Raw genomic sequence first — 18,078 nt, 5'->3', positions numbered from 1 at the left:
CATAAACAAAAACTAAAAATATTCAAGATAATTATGGAAATATTTTATAATCCTGGAAAAAAATTGCAGTGGAGACATCCTTATATGCCATCATCACAAATGATGAGCACAAATAATTGAACTTTTGAAATTTTATTGCAGCATATTTGCTTGGCTTTGCTTTATGTAAAGTTCCCAAGCCAAAGAAATCAAAAAGAATGTAATACTTTGATAACCTAATCAAGAATGTGTCTTTTGGGACGTTTGTCGCTACACGGTGGGTCAGAGCGAAGAGACACACATTAAGATAACAGGATTTGAGTGTTACATCATTGCAAATTAATAACAAGATGGTGATGAAGACTAGAAAGAAAGAGTCCTTAATAAAGAATCAATGATGGTATTTATGACAGTACCCACATATATTTATTTTAAAAAAAGAGCAAATGGAAACGAAGTAAGAAAAAGATGAAGAAATGCAGGACTGAACGTCTAAATAACATTTGCAGTTTTGTGACCAAAATAGGATGTCCTGTATTCTACATTCAAGGGTACATAATGTGAAATCTAACACTTTCTTAGTAGAAGATTTTGTTCCATGAACAAGTTATTTCTGTTTACACCATAAAATGAAACAAAAATCAAACCATGGTTACACACCTCTTAAACTGTCTTCTCTTATTATTTGATTGTGTTTTATTTATCCTTTCATTATTATGACTATTACTCCTTTGTTTGTTCAATAGTCTTTTAACTGCACTTTCAGCATCACTAAACATGAAGGCGTGACCTTGATGGTTTCTTAGGATTTAGTTTATTATTAAGTAAAAGCTGAATTAATAAATCTGTGTGTGTGTGTGTGTGTGTGTGTGTGTGTGTGTGTGTGTGTGTGTGTGTGTGTGTGTGTGTGTGTGTGTGTGTGTGTGTGTGCGTGTGTGTGTGTGTGTGCACAGAAGTATGCAGCTCTGCATATCCCGGCATATATGAAGCAGTGGAAATCATTGCCTAAGTACGTATGGCTCCTTCTGTGGGAGCCCCTGTTTAATTTTGTATGCCTGCAGAGAGTGTCATAATACATTCGCATCACATGGCTCAACGCTCACAGGGCCAGGCAAGAGAAAAGTAATGCTTGTCTGTGTCAGCATTTGTGAATTCATGCACTACTGCTCCATACATACACATGTGCTTTTGGGCAGTACTGTATGGGTCATTCTTACTATTCGGTGCCATTTGAGTCCTAATGACATAATATGGTATATTTAGTGTAAAACTTGTCTAATGCTTATTTCTAAACCATTTTCTTGTATGTTTAACCCCCCTCTACCATAGAACACATTGATATATACACAGGATAAATACATTAAAAGTAAATTACTTTTATTTTAGCACAAGTCACTAAAGTACTATGTCCCCAGTCATGCTTGCTCGACTTCAGTTACAAATATAACTTTAAAAAAAAAAAAAGAAATCTAGATTTTTCATCATTTCTGGATTGGCTTATTTCTAATGTTCCTCATCAAATGTTCTTTTTTATTATTAATGCATGTTTAATACTTAAAATCTTTAAAAAATGTTGTGTCCCTGAATCAACTGTCACCCCTGTTACTCTGATAAGAATTCCATAGAACACATCACCTGATTATTCTTTTAGTCACATGACACTCCCGGATGTAACATATTTTGGAGGGAAAACTTTCAAGAAGAAGACGAGTAAGTACCACTCTTTAATCAACCCTTTTTTCAATGTTTTAGCAAGATTTTGTAATGTGGCAAAGCATAACACGTCCAACCTGTTACGCTTATTAATAGTGGAAACAATTTTTTTTTTGTAATTTTTATAATATGGCTAATAAACATGTTAAAAATGGTTCTTAGTGGTCACCATGTACTAGCTTGTTGTTCATCATACTAGTAGTAATGGCTAAGTTTAGCATAAAATCTCCCCCCTGATACCGTCACCCCTGTTATTGCTATGCACTGTAACAGGGGGGACACATGGTAACAGGGGGGACGTAAGATGATAGAAGTTTAGTGTTTAGGGTTATTTATACAAGTGTGTATTGGTAATTATTATTAACCTGTATATATATACTTTTAGAAGATTTTGAATAGTATACATTTTTCAGGGAATGGCACCAATGTCTGCTGCGGAGAAGCAGCGGCGCTACCGAGCACGTCGTGATGCTGACCCTGAGAGAAGACAGATATATCTCAATAAAGAGAAAGAGAAGTGGAGAAAGGACAGAGAGGAAGGGGGAAAAAAAGAAAGTGGCAGATCTCAGTGAACGACAGAAGAGAGCACAGAGAAAGCAGTGGCGAGAAAGGAAAAGAAAGCAGAGGGCTAGTGCCAAAGGCAGGACAGAATTTGAGGCTATGAATACTCCTCCCCTAAGTCCAGAATATTCCCTAGAGCCAGAAAATGCCCCGCAACCAGGACCCTCAAGGTTAGAAGAAGAGTTGACAGTTCAATGCTTTGCTGATTAGGTAGATTTTGTATTTGAATGATAAAACGTGATTTTGCCCTAAAAAGAAAGAAAGAAAGAAAGAAAGAAAGAAAGAAAGAAAGAAAGAAAGAGAGAGAGTGTGTGAGTGAGTGAGTGAGTGTGTGAGTCTACCTGCCTAATACATTATAAACATATAATATCCAACGTCTATCTTATACTGTATCTAAACATTTATCTAAACATATATATATAATAATTGTGACAATATTTCCTGTGTTGTAGGCAATACATTGTTGGACGAAGGAATATTAGACAGGGAAGAAGGAGACTCAAGAATGAAATTAAAGAGCTAAAGGCCTTGTTGGAAAAGGAAAAGAGAAAAAAAGAAAAATACAAGAAGAGGTGCCAGCGTTTGGGTGGGGAAAAAAAATCCCCACGTTCTAAAGTGGATGCACTGCTGCGTCATGAAACAGTTAGCAACACAATTAGGAAAAGACTATTACTGCAGGAATCAATCATTGAGGAAATCAGGAATAAATACAAAAACACCAAAAAGGAACGAGAGAGGCAAATTATTGCAAAAACGACAATAGGAAAAATAAAGAAATACAGGCTACAGAGGGCTGCACAGACAGCTCTAGGCTTTTCAAAAAAGCGTGGTCAAAGACAAGATGGAGGGCTCATAACCTTTGAAAGAAAGGAAAGCAATAGATTACCAGTTGATTGCAAGCAGAAAATAAAGGCCTTCTTCTTAAGAGATGACGTCAGTCGGATGACAACAGGACGAAAGCAAACTAACTCAAAAGAAAATAAAAAAACAGAAACGTTTGCTAACTGATTCACTGAAGAATCTGCACCATAAGTTTCTTTCAGAAACTGAGCATCAGGTCTCATATTCTTGTTTCTGCACCTTAAGACCATTTTGGGTTGTGGTGCCCACAGAAGCTGATCGTGAAACCTGTCAGTGCAGGACACATGAGAACTTACAGTTCATGGCCAATGCCCTGTATGTCCAAGGTCTGTCAGCAACAAAACACATTGAAGAGATGGTAGATGCAACAATGTGTGATGCTAAATCCAAAGTCTGTGCATATGGTGAATGCAAAGACTGTTTCAGTACAACACACACACTCTTGAGACCTCCTAACAACACAGAGATAGCCTTTACCAAGTGGTCTCTAGAAGAGAATGAAAAATTAAATGATGGAGAGGTATCTGGTAAAAAGTCAACAATTACAGTGAAGACAACTGTCATGACAACAGAGGATGCACTTGCAGGGGAATTTCATGACGGACTACTCAGATTTAGGCGGCACGTCTTTAATATCCGATGGCAGTATAGGGCCTACAGACAACTGAGAGAAAATCTGAGAAACGATGAATGTCTGCTACATGTAGATTTTTGAAGTTTCTTTAAGGTGGTATTTTTTGTCACTGATGTTATGTCCACCCTGTTACCTCCTGTCCACCCTGTTTCTCCTCTGTCCACCCTGTTACCTGTGTGTTTCTTTTGTTAATTAAATCAAATCAACAAACATAATGCATGTCTCTTTGGTTATTGGGAGGGAATGAATCAGCAAAATTAAGTTACTTAAAAATGGAGCCAATTTTTTTTTAATATTCCCTTTGAATCTAAAAACAATCTTTTGAAATTACACTGTGTCTTAAAACTGAACCTGTCTTCTTTCAATATAATGCTTGTTTAAAATACTTCCTTGAAATTTCCTTGCAGATTTTAAAAAGGGACATTGTAGCTTTTAGAAAATGTAAATATTACTATAACTGTGCATTCAAAACAGTTATTAATAGAAAATTGAATGTCCTGTAACAGGGTGGACATTTGGCACGTCATGGTAAAGACTTTGATTTTAAAAAATATTATAATATAATATCCTTAGCTGGACCAATACATTTTTCTTATAGGTTGAAAATCCCTCTTTTAGATGAAATGTTAAAATAATTCAAAATTTTGTATTTTTTGATGAAGAGTGATCACACTGAAATGGCACCGAATAGTAGGAATGACCCGTATACACAATAGGTTTGCTTACTCATTCTCATGTATGATAGTAAATGTTTATTCATGTACAAATCCTTGTGCACATTCTCTTGAAGTCTCTCTCTTGCCAACATCAATTGTGGTGAGAGCAACACTGAGCAGATAAGTTAAACTTAATTAACAACACATCTATGTATAGTGTCTTTGATAACATCTAAAGGTCTACTCAACACCCTAAAGTCCAACTAAAGGTCAGATCCACAAAAAGAAGACAAAAAACTTGGAACAGGCGGGTCTTTTTTGTACTTCCAATTTTACAGACCCCCCTTGACATTAGATGCTATTAGGCTCCTAAATGTGAAGGTATATTGATTTATTGTGAAACTGCTAAAAGTTTGCATAAATTCTAGCATGTGAGGGATTATTGGAGGGTGACTGGCTTTTAGTTTGACCTTTAATGGAAAAAATGCCCTGGTTGTAGATCTAAGTACAATAAGTTCTTTGAAATCCTACTTTTGGCCGTCACTGTAGTTTAGTGGACTGTGGTGAAATGTAAAACTTTGTTATTTTCTTGACAATATACCTTGCACTTTAGCGCCTAATATTATTTGTCCGTATGGCTTATTATATATAAGTCCTCCTCACGTAAATTGGTTGGCTTAGTTTTAACTGTCTCTGAAATTGTTGGAACCACTGCTTCTTTCTGTGCTTTGTCAGTTTTTTTTTAAAAACTGCTTTTGTGTGTTTAAATTTGAAGTGGTTTTATCAGCATACAGATGTTGACTAAAGAAATTGAGATTATGTTTGTATATCAAGCTGTTCAGCAAAGATAAAGATAAGACAGTCTTTCTGGTGCAGGGAGAGCTGCATACAAAAACACAATATTACACAGAGACACACACCATGACAAAAAGCACATGTTCTCAAAACAAAATACAAGCAAATAAAAATGAATACTAAATGAATTACCATAAAGGCAGCCTTCTTTTACTTAAGCAATGATAATTTTGTTTCACACTGTTCTCCTTCCATCAAAGCATTTGGCAGGATGTTATTTTAACCCATAGTTACTGCACGTTTAAAAGTTGGGGGAACTTTCATCAGCCTTGTGAATTTGAACGTAAAATTTCTTTTAGTGTTGTCAAGTTTGGATGGGTGCAACTCAGAAATTTTGTCATGCTGCAGGCCTGTTCTCTCAATGGCTGTAAAAAGTCCACGGGGGCTTCTCACAAGCCATGTTCTGATTTTCCGTGTCTCTGGCTCCATTGCTTCCTGCTATTCCCTACGCCCACACGATGACAAGGTCGAGACCTGTGTTTGCCTTCCCCGAGAGATGCAGCAATACGCACATGTGTGTGAGCACCCGTGGACACACAGAAACAAGTGCACACAGTTTTGCAAAGAGCACACATACACTTGTAAACACTTTTTTACTCTGGAGTTTCACCCCCAAGGAAAGAACTAATTTACTCTTGCAGAGAGTTCAGAGGTGTCATACAGTGTTTATGTGGATGTGCATGTATGTATGTGTGTAGAAATGTGTGTGGAAATAAATGGAAACTTGTGGAAAGAGTAAAATTGTGGGTAATTATTGATCTCAGCATGTAGGGTTTTTTTGTAGTCTCAGTCTGTATTTTCATATTCTCTCTCCCCATCTTCTTTTGCCTCAGTCCTGCAGGCAATCTGTGTAGAGTCTATAACATAGCCTACACAAGAAGGTTGATGCCATTGCAGGCTTTTGCACCTGTGCAGGCTGCATCAACAGCGATATGCAGTTACATTTTTAGCAAGGGGCACATGTTATGGTGTTTGACGGTATCGGGTTTCAGAAGTTTTTGAGGTTCACTACCTAAGGCAGTGATTTAATACAAATATAAATCCACTGTTATGCTACACATTGTTTTGGTTGTCTTACAAAATAATATTGGTCAGTCAATACAAAGAAAATAGTCTGAACATGCCTTGGGCCTAAACATAAATACGATACAGAGAAGTACGTAAAAGTGAATGAATAAATAAATAAACAGACCTTCATGGATTTCTGGTTTCCAGTGAAGGGAATACAGACAGGCTGAGCATTAGCCAATACCATAGTCAATATACTAGAAAGAGCTATTAGCAATGAGTATTGTGTTTGGGGATTTAACAAAGGCTCTATTGCTTTCCTGTTTTTTTTTTCTCTCTCTGAGGTATAGCACTGACATCGAAATATGCTCCTATCTCTGTGATAACCTATTGACCTCCTAATACCTTGAATGCTTAATTCTAAGCGATTTATTGCTTGACATAAGGTCAATAACCTCATCCTGTCACCTTTGAAGCCATTTGGAGTATAAGCTAAATTGATTATCCCTATCAAATCTCTTCTGAATCTGCAAATACCCTTCCTCAATCTTAATATGTATAAAATAAGGTGCTTCAGTCTTTTAATAAACATTTTCTGCCACTACAAGTTTTGTTTTTTGTTTTTTTTTTTACACCAAGTGACCCTGAGACAGAAGCGATGGAATGATATGACTTTAATCATGGCTATCATGTTGCATCAGGTTAGAAGCAACTTCATGGAAGACTAGGAAGCTCTTAGTTGAAAACTGTGTGCAGAGGAAGAAATTAAATGTGACACCAGCTATGCCTGTGGCAGATGTTGCCATCATAACTATTCTCTCAGGAGCTGAATTCATTAAGGGATTCTACATCCAGTATACTTGCTTGTACCATTCACAAACATGCAGAGGCCCAAACACTGCCAAACGACACACTCACAAACTTAGAACATGACCGTATGAGAGAGAGATATTAAAACTCTTCTGCTTAGAGCAGAAAAGTTAATGAAGTGCGGTGCAGAAGTACAGAATGAGGAACACAGAGCACTCGTGTCATCCCTAGTCTGTTTATTTATTTCATTTTACATGGCTAAACTGTAAATGAAGACAAATTTAAAAAAGCATTTCAAATCCCATCAAACCACATACGGATGTACCACACTGCAGCAGATTGTGGTTATTATTTTTACAGCCATTCTTATCACAAACAAACACACATGCATATAGTGACACAAAGATCCTTGCCAAAATACACGGCTTCGAAGCTTTCGCTGCCATTTCACAGGTCAGAGTGGCTTATTTGGAATCACTTTGTCTCTTGTCATGGTACAAGTTACCAACATATCAGCATGACCAGGGTGTTTCATAGGTGTGAGGTTTGAACTTCCAAAAACACACACATGCACACATATATGAAAAAGATGCACAAGCACAAAATATCTCAAAGGCACAAAAGCACGTTATTAAATTAGATGAGGAAACATGCGCCTAGTGCCTCAAATATAAGAGCCTTTCTCTTTTCACCTAATCCCAACAAAGGGATGCTTACTCCTTTGTTCTGCGCTCCCTCTTGTCTCCATTCGGACAAGGAACGAGGGATCCAGGGAAGGGAGGAGTTCTTGCCAAGCCCAGGCGGAAAAGAAAAATCTCTCCCTCTCTTTGTTTGTTTGGTTTTCTGTGGAGTTAATCTCAGCACTGCTGATTAGCGGGTGGTACAGTAGTCGGTCGTCTTCTCCTAGAGGAAGAGAACGAGGGGAAAAAGAGAAGTGAACAAAAACAAACAACTACTTCTATCACCAGCCACCTCAGGAGAGACAGGCCTATACCTGCTTGCATACGAGTGTGCACGTTCATCGCCACAGAGAATAGATAAAAGGAAGAAAATTAACAACAAAATTAACAAGAAAATGAACAAACAAAAACTTTCACCTTGGGGCTGTCCATCACATCAAACAAGAAAGGATTAATATCTTTGTTCTGTTTAATCACCTCTACTATTGTTTAGTCTGCACAAGCAGCAGTTAAGGTAGAGCATCTCCCAGTAAGAGACAGCTTTAAACTTTTGACTGTACTTTTGGACTCAAAGAAGAGACACCTGAGTCAGATGAGATTTCGATTTGTGATGATCACAGTGTTTAAGGATGAATTTAAAATGATAAAGACCAAAACAAGCATGATTAGGACAAGAGGTAGATAAAAAAAAAAAGAAATGAATTGGGGACTTTGAAGAATTAATGAAGGCTGGTAATAAACATTGTTAAGGACATGAGGGAAAATAAACTGCCAGAACTGTAGAAAATCCCATCCCAGTACTAATCAATATTCATACACTGGGCTCAGTTACAAAAATGAAGAATTTTAAATGGGACATGGTGGGCCTATCTTTATTTAACTTTGGTGTCTTTATAGTGACCATGTAATCTGATGTGCTTAATAAACCAACACTTTGGATAACCATCTTGCCACTGCAAGACAGACAAAAACAAGAATCTGTTATCACTGAATATCCACAAGGAGCCTAGCAATTGATTTCGAGTCAATGAGGATTAGCAATATTTCGAAGATTAGTTAACCTGGACCTTGTGATAGAGTCAAAGCTTACCAGTGTCCTATATTATAAACTCTTAACAAACTTTGAGGTGGAATCCTCAAAACAAAGAAAAGGCAAAAAGTGCATTCAATGCCATACAATTTAAAATCTGCCCTATAAAAGCAAACCATCTGTAGATGTGCCATATGAGTATTTCTATCTATTGGTTTTTTTAGAAACAGATTCCCCAGTTTATTAAAAATAAATATCTGAATTAGCTCTGTCCAAAACCCACAGTGTTGTTTAATGGTGACATACTACTGCTACTACTACTACTACTACTACTAATACTACTACTAATAATAATAATGATAATGATAATAGACTTTTTTTGTATTTTTGTACATAGGACCAGTAGGGAAGGACAGAAAGATTGCGAACTATAAAAGCTTTGCATTGTCTTCCAAAACAATAAGCCAATGGCCTAATGGTAATTTTGCTTTGTCTTTGCAACTTTGAGTAACCTTTGCTTGGTTTGGAGTAAATTTTGCTAAGATAAAAGTTTGCTGTAGGGTTGTAAAAATTAGCATATTTCCAATAATAAATATGTATACAATTGTTACGTTAAAATATTTAAAGACTTTTAAAAACCAAAAACGATTTGACAATGCAATACAATAACATATACAATGCTTCTTCCTTGTTTTTTCATCAGTGCTGAATTTTGGACACAGATGATGGAGATGGCAGCTCTAACTAACATCTCTTTTGCTCTCGATAGTCAAGTGTTGTTTTCCCTCAGAGCAGACAAATGTTTCTAATTGTCACTGTCTTCAAATAATTAAACATTGTTTGCTAATATGCTTACACTACATTGTAATAGATTTTCATTGTCCTTTTGGTACTGTCATCCCATACAGCAGAGTGTACACGATTGCAGATGCTGAGTGATGAGCCTTGAAAAAGCACAAAGAAGACAGTCAGATGGGAACCACATAATTCTCTGTTACCTATATACTTGTGAAGAGCATTTAATGTATGTGAGAGTGCCAGCATGTGGCCAATCACAGTACACTCCAGCATCTACCAGGATTACTGGTACATGGCCTTCTGTACTGCCTAATAGAATCATGGCTTTTTCTGATTGGTTACTGACTCTGGAGGGTTCCACTCAGAAGAAAACCACTTCGACCTAAGTCTCACACATCCCATCCCTGGTGTGAGTGGAATCTAGAGGAGCAAGAGAGGGAAAAGAGTGCTCTCAGACTGCACTCCTGTCCCTTCTTTGTCTCTCAAGCAGATGTGTGTCATGGGAGCTGACGTCAGAGAAGTAAAATAGAAAGCCTCTGAAGCTAAACTCTGAATATCTACACAGTCCAGCTCAAGGTCTCTGTATAGCTATAATGTAATTACCCTCCTCTGTCAGTCTTGTGCTCTTTACTGAAAGACAGCTACTGAGGGAAATTTGTTTAAAGATAGATGTATTAGCTACATGTTAATGGAATATTTGTCTCAAATAAAAGAAGTACAGTGAGGTCCATAACTTTCTGGATGACAATTTTTTTTGTAATTCTGACTTTGAGCGTTGCCACAGGGAATTTCGAGGAAAACAATTAAAATGTGGATGAAGCAAAGATTTTCAGCTTTAATTCAAGGCAATTAAAAAAAGTATTGCCTTAAATATTTAAGCGTGATAGATACTTTTATGCATAGTCCTGTAATTCCTGAGTCTCATAAGTAATTGAATTAAGTGGCATCATCAAATATGGGGGGAGATCCTCTCCTAGTCCTTTAGGCAACTACCTCAGTTGCTGCTTCATTGTGGGTCTCTCTGCATTCACTTTGTCTTCAGTAAAAAGCATGTACTACTGGGCTGAGATCAGATTGATGATGAGTGAAGAAATTACAATTTCTTTACCTTGACTATTATTAGGTTGTGACTGTTAGCAACTATTGGGTTGCTATTGTTTTGGGTCATTATCCATTTGCGCTCTGAAGCATGGTCCAGTCAGTTTTGCAGTATTCGTCTAACTTTGAGCAGAAAGTATAGGCCTCTACATATCAGAATCCACCCTGCTACTTATATCAACAGTAACATCACCAGTAAACACTTTAAATACCCACTTTCTTTGGCAGCCACACATGCCCGTGCCAGAACCTTACCTCCACTGTAATGTGTTCCTTTCCTTCTCCATACTCTTCTTTTTCTATCATTATGGTGTAAGTCAGTCTTCCTTTCGTCTGTCCAAAGAATTTCTTTTCCAGAAATGTGCAGAGTTTTTTTTAGATATTTTCTGGAAAAGAGTAATCTGGTCTTCCGGTTCTTGAATCTTACCAGTGATTTGCACTTTAGTGTAAACCCTCTGTATTTACTTTCTGTATTTATTGATTGTATATATTCACTCTATATTTACTCATTGTTAACATATCTTGACAGGCAAGAAAATGATACATCTTCCTCCTCAAGAGTTCTCTTGACATGGTTAAGTTGTTCTTAACCATGGAAATAATTCTGTCATAATGCATTTTAGCTTTCTTCTGTGTTCTTTAAAGCCCTTACGGTTGCAGAGCTGCTCAGTGCATTTATTATGTTCTAACAATGCACTGGATTGTTGATTTGGCCACTCTTAAAGTGTTCAGCCTAATGATGACCTCTTTCATGTTCATCAGTATCTTTTTGGATCTCATAATGAAATATCAAATGCAAGTTTTTGGAATTAACTTCAGATCTTTTTTTTTCTTTGCTTAATTTACTGATGAAGAAACACATCTCATCTGTCTATAAATGTGCTAATCGATCAATTATCCAATGCTTTCAATTCTCTAAACATTCCAGATATTGCACTACTTTTATTTTAATTATTAAAGTTGAGCATCTGTTTTTCGATCACAACATCAAGACAAATGATGATGACAATGGACTTCAGATTGTGTTCATGAAAATATATCACTTCCATTGACTACTACTTTATTTTCTTAATTGCTAGTTTTAAGTTATATATTTAAGTTATATATTTAAAACATCATATTGTTAATCTACCAAATGATGGTTCCATGTACAGAAGACAGGAATTAAGGTTTTAGGGCAAAAGTTTTAGGGCAAAGTGCCCATGGGTCCATTAATCATCGTCTTTTTTATGTTATTTTGAAGTTTAAAACAACCTTGGGGGAAGCTTCAGAATGGTAATCCACAGTCCAAATGGTGATAGTGGCTGAGTCAGTCTATGTACTATATGTACTCTAAATTGTAAACCTATTATTGTTACACATGTTTTCTAGTTATCAAGGACACATTTGTCGTAACATCATGAACATAGTGAAATAATAGGGATAAAAGATTCATCCACTTGGCTTTTCTTTTGACACATTTGCAATGGCAAACAGATTAGCGCTTCTCTTTTGTCAATGCTACTGCAGTAAGGGGAGAATGATCAGGCACACAACATCACACACACACACAGGCAAATACTCCATACTAATAAAATATTTCCAAATGTAGACTCAAGCATGTGTTGGTTCAGACCCAAACAATTCACACACAAATACACACAGAGAAGAGAAGCGTGGAGGCCTGCAGTTAGTTAGACTTCAAAGGCCCAGTGCTTGATTAGGCCACCTGAGGTTTGGGTGTAAAGACAGGACAAAGCTGATCCACAGAGAGAAGATCTGCTCACTCTTCAGCCTCACTCATTACAGTCTCAAAAGAGTTTGAAGATTTGAAACAAATGTGCACAATGATACTCAGTATCTGGGCAAAAAGTACACAACTCAATATACGTAAGTAACATTCAAAAAGGTAGTCTAACTTAAAGTATTGACACTACTTTAAATTAAGGGTCTGCATGGTTTACATTTAAACTGACATTTGTTTAAGCAACACAACAGAACCAATGCTGTAATCTGTAAATTATGTTTTTTAGTTTCATTAACTTGTATTTTTCATTTCCAAATATGGATACTGAAGAATGAGATAAACACTATGGTAGTAAAAATATTATGAAGGTACATGAAGACAATATTTACTTTGAAAATAAGCTAATGCTGGTGAAAAAACGGTCTGTCTAAAACATACTATTTGCAATTCAAAATTCTTGTATATGAATTTAGGCGGAAAAGGTTGCCTTGACTAGTATGATAACATTGAGCACTTGGTGTCTGGTGGTTTGGAACTTGGAAAAAGTTGGGAATGTTTATCCATTTTCAAAGGGGAAGAAGTTCTAATGTAAAGTTGCTAGAAAATACCAACACACTACTGCCAGCAAAAACAAATAACATGCACTCACACTGAGCCATGTTGTAGAAAACAATAATGTTAGTACTATTTTTTTAATAAGGCGTGGATTAAATAGAGTAAAAATAGTAACTAACAATACTTTTCAATAGTCTAAATCCCAAATATTTAGATATTTAATCTTGTCATTAAAATTATACTCATTAGTTATTAATGCAGCATAAAATATATAACAGTCACATGTAAGTGCACGATTACAATACACAATAAATATTAAGTTTATAAACTTGATATACTTTTACATTTATATTTTTTATGTATATATGGTATATAAACCATGAATGAATGTAAAATTCACATTTTCCCAAATCAATATTTTTAAAATGTTATAGTATTTATTTATTTGCATGTTTTATTTGCTTTTTTATTTTCAAAACATCCTAAAAGTACAAAAGCAATAATGATATCAAGCATGATTAACAGTACTTGGATGGATCGTGGGAGTTTGACCATTTCATTTACAAGTGTCCCCAAACCATGTCCCTGGGGCACAGCTGTGGGGAATAGACCTGATGCCTCTCCATATTGAAAAGAGCCACTTGAGGTTGTTTCAGCATGTGGTTAGGACATCAGTGTAACTTTGTGCTGAACATTCGGGGGTTCAAGATCTCTGTCTAAATAAATAAATAAATCTGCGTAAATTCCCAGATGATTAAACATGCAACTATTTTGCTGGTGATACCTGAAAGGAGTAAAGAAAATAAACAGCCTATTTATGCAAGATAATTCATAATTTTATAGAGGGGTTATATTGGTTGGGTCTGATTATTTGGGGGGGGGGGGGGGTGTCATAACCCCTCTGGAAATTACCCCCTGGATTAAGATGCATCCAGGATGATTGCCTTTTCAGATTTTGTAGCCACACCCAAGGTGAAAGATACCTGCAGGAGAGATTATATCTAACCTGAGGAATGCCTTGGGAAGAAGATTAGGATTTAAATTCACTTAATTATTTAAATTACGTATAAAAACCTATTTTTTTTCTTTCAGTTTGTCTGTGTGTGTGTGTGTGGTGCATGTGTTTAGTTTATAGTAGTGGTTTTTTTACATTTATTTATTGTTATTTGCCCAATATCACTGCATGGTGTATCAGGTGACAATGATTGAATGCATCTCTGCAGCAATTAGGATAAATTGAATCAGTTTGTCTTTTTAATGAAATATTTTTCTTAACCTGTCTAGTTGACTTTTAATCATTTTACTCCAGTCTTAGTTTCTCCTTTATTGATTTTAGGCAAATCATTTGTATCATCTGTATTTCTCAGCTGAAAGGAATAAATGGATGTATTCTGTACTGTGTAGCGTGTGTTTGAGAGTGCTTGTGAATGTAGCATAGTCGCACTCAACAAAACTCGAAGCTTCAAGCACAACCAAGTATCTGTATTAAGAGAGCAAGCGATCGAATGGAAAATCATAGAAAATTACAGGGAGTGTTCCAAAATCAATTTGTGTTTGAGGTTAAATGGGAAGAAACGTATACAGAAGCAACACAAGCCAAACAAAAGCTGAGATACAATGGGAAGCCACAGCAGAAAATACATTTTAGGCCGACAACATAATTAGAGCTCCACGAGTATAATGGCTGGTGGATTTTTCTTCACCAAACATTCAGCGCAAAAAGAACTCCTTTATTGTTTGCTTACTACAAAGTCATCCAAGTTTACTCAATCTGAACCCCAAAGCTCTTCCACAAAAGGAAAAAAAGAAAAAAAAATCATGCACAGATTGTGTTGGAAGACACTTTTTTTTCTAATCTCTTAACACATACCGTTTTTGTGTGTGTGTGTGTGTGTGTGTGTGTGTGTGTGTGTGTGTGTGTGTGTGTGTGTGTTTCCTCTCAGTGAACTCTTCTGCCATTGGGGTTCATACAGTATATACCCTCTCAAAAGGCACCCCTTCCTTGCAATGTTTGTGATTAAATATCCACTTTAGTGCACTCCACTGCATCTGCTTCCATTTAATCTAACTTCCACAGTTTTCTATATAGTGTGTGTCTCCCTCAAGAGAGAAGTTTACACTATGAGATGTATGTCCCTCTATGACCTATGTGCTCATTACAACCATAAGTCAGCTAGTGCACGGTTCTTTCAGAGGTGTTACTTGTTGATGTTATTAATTCCACATGAATCATTGTAAATGACTAAAGGGCTGATATACTTAAATTATTGTGTATTATTTACTGTGCATTTACTTTGTCACTGTTCAACTCTGTGCAGATCTTTGCATGCATGCATGCATTTGTGCACATGCGTGTATTTGTGTGTGTGTTTCTGCCTGTCTACCCACTTGGGCTGTTTTTTTAATGAATCCAGTATCTCCCTGCATGTTTATTGGCTAATTATGAAAAATGGTTAGACTATATTTCTCCCAGCTACACTGTCACTGTTTTGGCCAAGTCATAGTTGCATACCAATATACAAGTTCTATTTTGTACTTTAAAAAAGTTTTTTAAAAAAAGAAGAAAAATCTAAGACAATAACTAACAATTTAGATTCAGTCCAAACTAGACCCAAAACTATTTCTTGCTTAAAAAAAAAATAAAAAAATTATAGTACTCTTCTTTTCTTTCTCTCTTTTACAATCAGTCCATTCAATTTAAACTGCGACACTCTGCAGGGTTGAAGCAGCCGAGCTGTCACAATGAATTTGTGTGCCCTAAACAAGATTAACTACTTCTATTTGTATCCCCATATCTCTGAAAGGGTAATCAACGCAAGCGGTTTGGCTTGCTAATTTTCACCATGGTAACCACTTGCAAAAGCCCATCATAGCAAATAGCTTGATTTTAAAAGCATTTGTACTGTATGTGTGTATGTTTTTTAACATACGTGTGTATTTTCCCGGTCTCACCAAATGATAGAATTAGAGGATAATTCCGATTAGGTTAGGTATTTGATGTTTGGAATGGAATATGTTAGAGATACTATATTAGGTTTCTGGGATATCACCAAACATTTTAATGAGCTCGTGTTTCATGTGCAAGGATTTGGACAAATTGTTACTGCTCAGAGATCCCCTCTGAATTCAAATGAAAAAATAGCAAATGATATAAATTACATATTTTTAAAGGGCACTTTAAAGCTTAGGCAATAGAAATATTCCTAGGAACTTTTTATATATGCAGAAATGGAGACAGACCTATTGTTCAAAACGACAAGGGCATGGGACTTGATGGCTGTTTTAATAACATATTGTCATTTTCTGATGGAATCATAAAATCTCCTTTTACTTGTGATTAACATTGTTTCTCATGACTGACTGAAGGAATATCTTATTTTAATGAAAGAAAATGTATATGTGTATGTAAATGTACACTTTAAAAGGCATTTTAATTAAGTATACACCCCATTGTTGAGATTCTGTAGCCTCATCAAAAATGATAATGAGTAACACACACGGGAAACAGGAATAAAATTTGCTTAATGTCATTTTATTTTAATATTACATAAATGCTTACACTATATATCATTAGTTATTCAAAAAGTAAATTATCTGCTATTAAGTCCAGTCAGTCTTTTTAAAACATCCTACAAAATGTGCTTAGAGGTAATGTGAAAAATAATGGGTATGGATGTGTGAGGCAGGAGTTGCTCTGTGAAATCCCAAGGCCTGAGAAAAGTATAGAAACAGAATCAGAAGGCACGCATACCACAGAGGCCTTTTTTAAGGTCGAGGTCTTTCCCTTCCAGTATCCCCTGAAGCGGACATTAGTATGGTGGAAGACAATGGCAGTCAGAGCAGTTTCAGTTAAAGCTGGTAGCTCCCAACCTGGAGCTTACTTAGTTGAGGCAGCACAAGTGCAGGGACTGTCCAACACTGTGAAACCATTGCCTAACCATATAAGGGCCTGAAGGGAAAGAATGCAGTCCACTGGTGCTTTTTCATTTGTCAAAAATGCATCCCAAATGTTGTGTTAAAATTCTAAATGAAGAGTCATGTTTAGCATATATTTGAAAAGGACACCAGTTTAACAGACACCCAATTTGATGGTTGGGGAAGTGAGCATTCACTGTCTTTTATTACTCTGTATATATTTTGTCATGTAGGTAAATCCCAAAAGTTCAACTTTGTGAGGTTCAAGACGGTTTAAAGCAGTAGATAGTATTCTGAGGAATTTTCAGCACATGAAAAGAAAGGTAGGTTTAACATAGAGATATTTTACACAAAGACAAAAGACAAACTATGGAGGAGAGAGAACACAAAATTTAATGACATGCAGTGGCAATGGGCAAGAGCAGGTTGGCTGGCTCTGAGTTTGTTGTCCATCCATCCATCCAAACCTTTCTCAAGTGGGAATGGAGCCAGATGTCATAGACATCTGGACATGTACACCGTGGAAATGTCACCAGTTTATAGAATATCTAACACAGAGACAATCCACCATTTACACTGATATTCATACCTATGGCCAATTGAGAATTACCATTTAACCTAAAAAAGGATATAGAGAGCCTCTGGAACATGCAAATTTCACCCACAAAGGTCCCAGCCAGCTGTGGTGACAGTGCTAACCATTCCACTGTGCCACTTGTCACTTTATTAAAAGAAGAAATCAAAAACATAATATATTAAAAAGAAGAACTAAGTTCAAATGACATAATTTGCTCAACAGTCCGGCATTTCATGTTTATTCATAATCTAATTTAGTCAAATGGGGTTAACAGATAAAGTGCACTGTGGCCAATTTACTCCCCACAACCAATAAATTGATTAAAGTAGTAGGTACCATCTAAACAGACCAAGATTTTCTTTGGTTCACTAACGCCAACAATAAAATGTTTAAGGGTGAAGTACCTCTTTTGACTCCCTGCATATTTATGTGAATTCTTTTGTGTAGTGCAATCTGAAATTTTTCTGTGTGACTGACTAGCTCTTGAACTTAATCATTGTTTGGAAAGACCTGAACAGAGTGCAGTAAATTGCACCAAACTGTAATGGTGCAACAAGCGAGGTAGGTGACCTATTGTTGTTTTGTCCACATAAAACTCATGAAAAGCCTTTAAATGATCATT

The 18,078-nt window shown here is 36.3% G+C and overlaps 1 pseudogene across 1 annotated transcript; it reads left to right on the top strand.

Annotated features, from left to right (window-relative positions):
• Positions 1-1,462: 1,462 nt before the first annotated feature.
• Positions 1,463-3,829, top strand: LOC146693729 (uncharacterized; annotated as a pseudogene). The gene is made up of 3 exons (XR_014923828.1): positions 1,463-1,689; positions 2,106-2,423; positions 2,706-3,829. The product of XR_014923828.1 is annotated as an uncharacterized LOC146693729 (transcript).
• The last annotated feature ends 14,249 nt before the right edge of the window (positions 3,830-18,078 follow it).

The sequence above is a fragment of the Copadichromis virginalis genome, linkage group LG14 (genome assembly GCF_057382275.1).
Source record: "Copadichromis virginalis isolate Kocher_CV1m ecotype Utaka linkage group LG14, C_Virginalis_male_GT1.1, whole genome shotgun sequence".
Classification (NCBI taxonomy): domain Eukaryota; kingdom Metazoa; phylum Chordata; class Actinopteri; order Cichliformes; family Cichlidae; genus Copadichromis; species Copadichromis virginalis.
The sequence above is the reverse complement of the archived record's forward strand: the minus strand, read 5'-3'. Positions and strand labels throughout refer to the sequence as shown.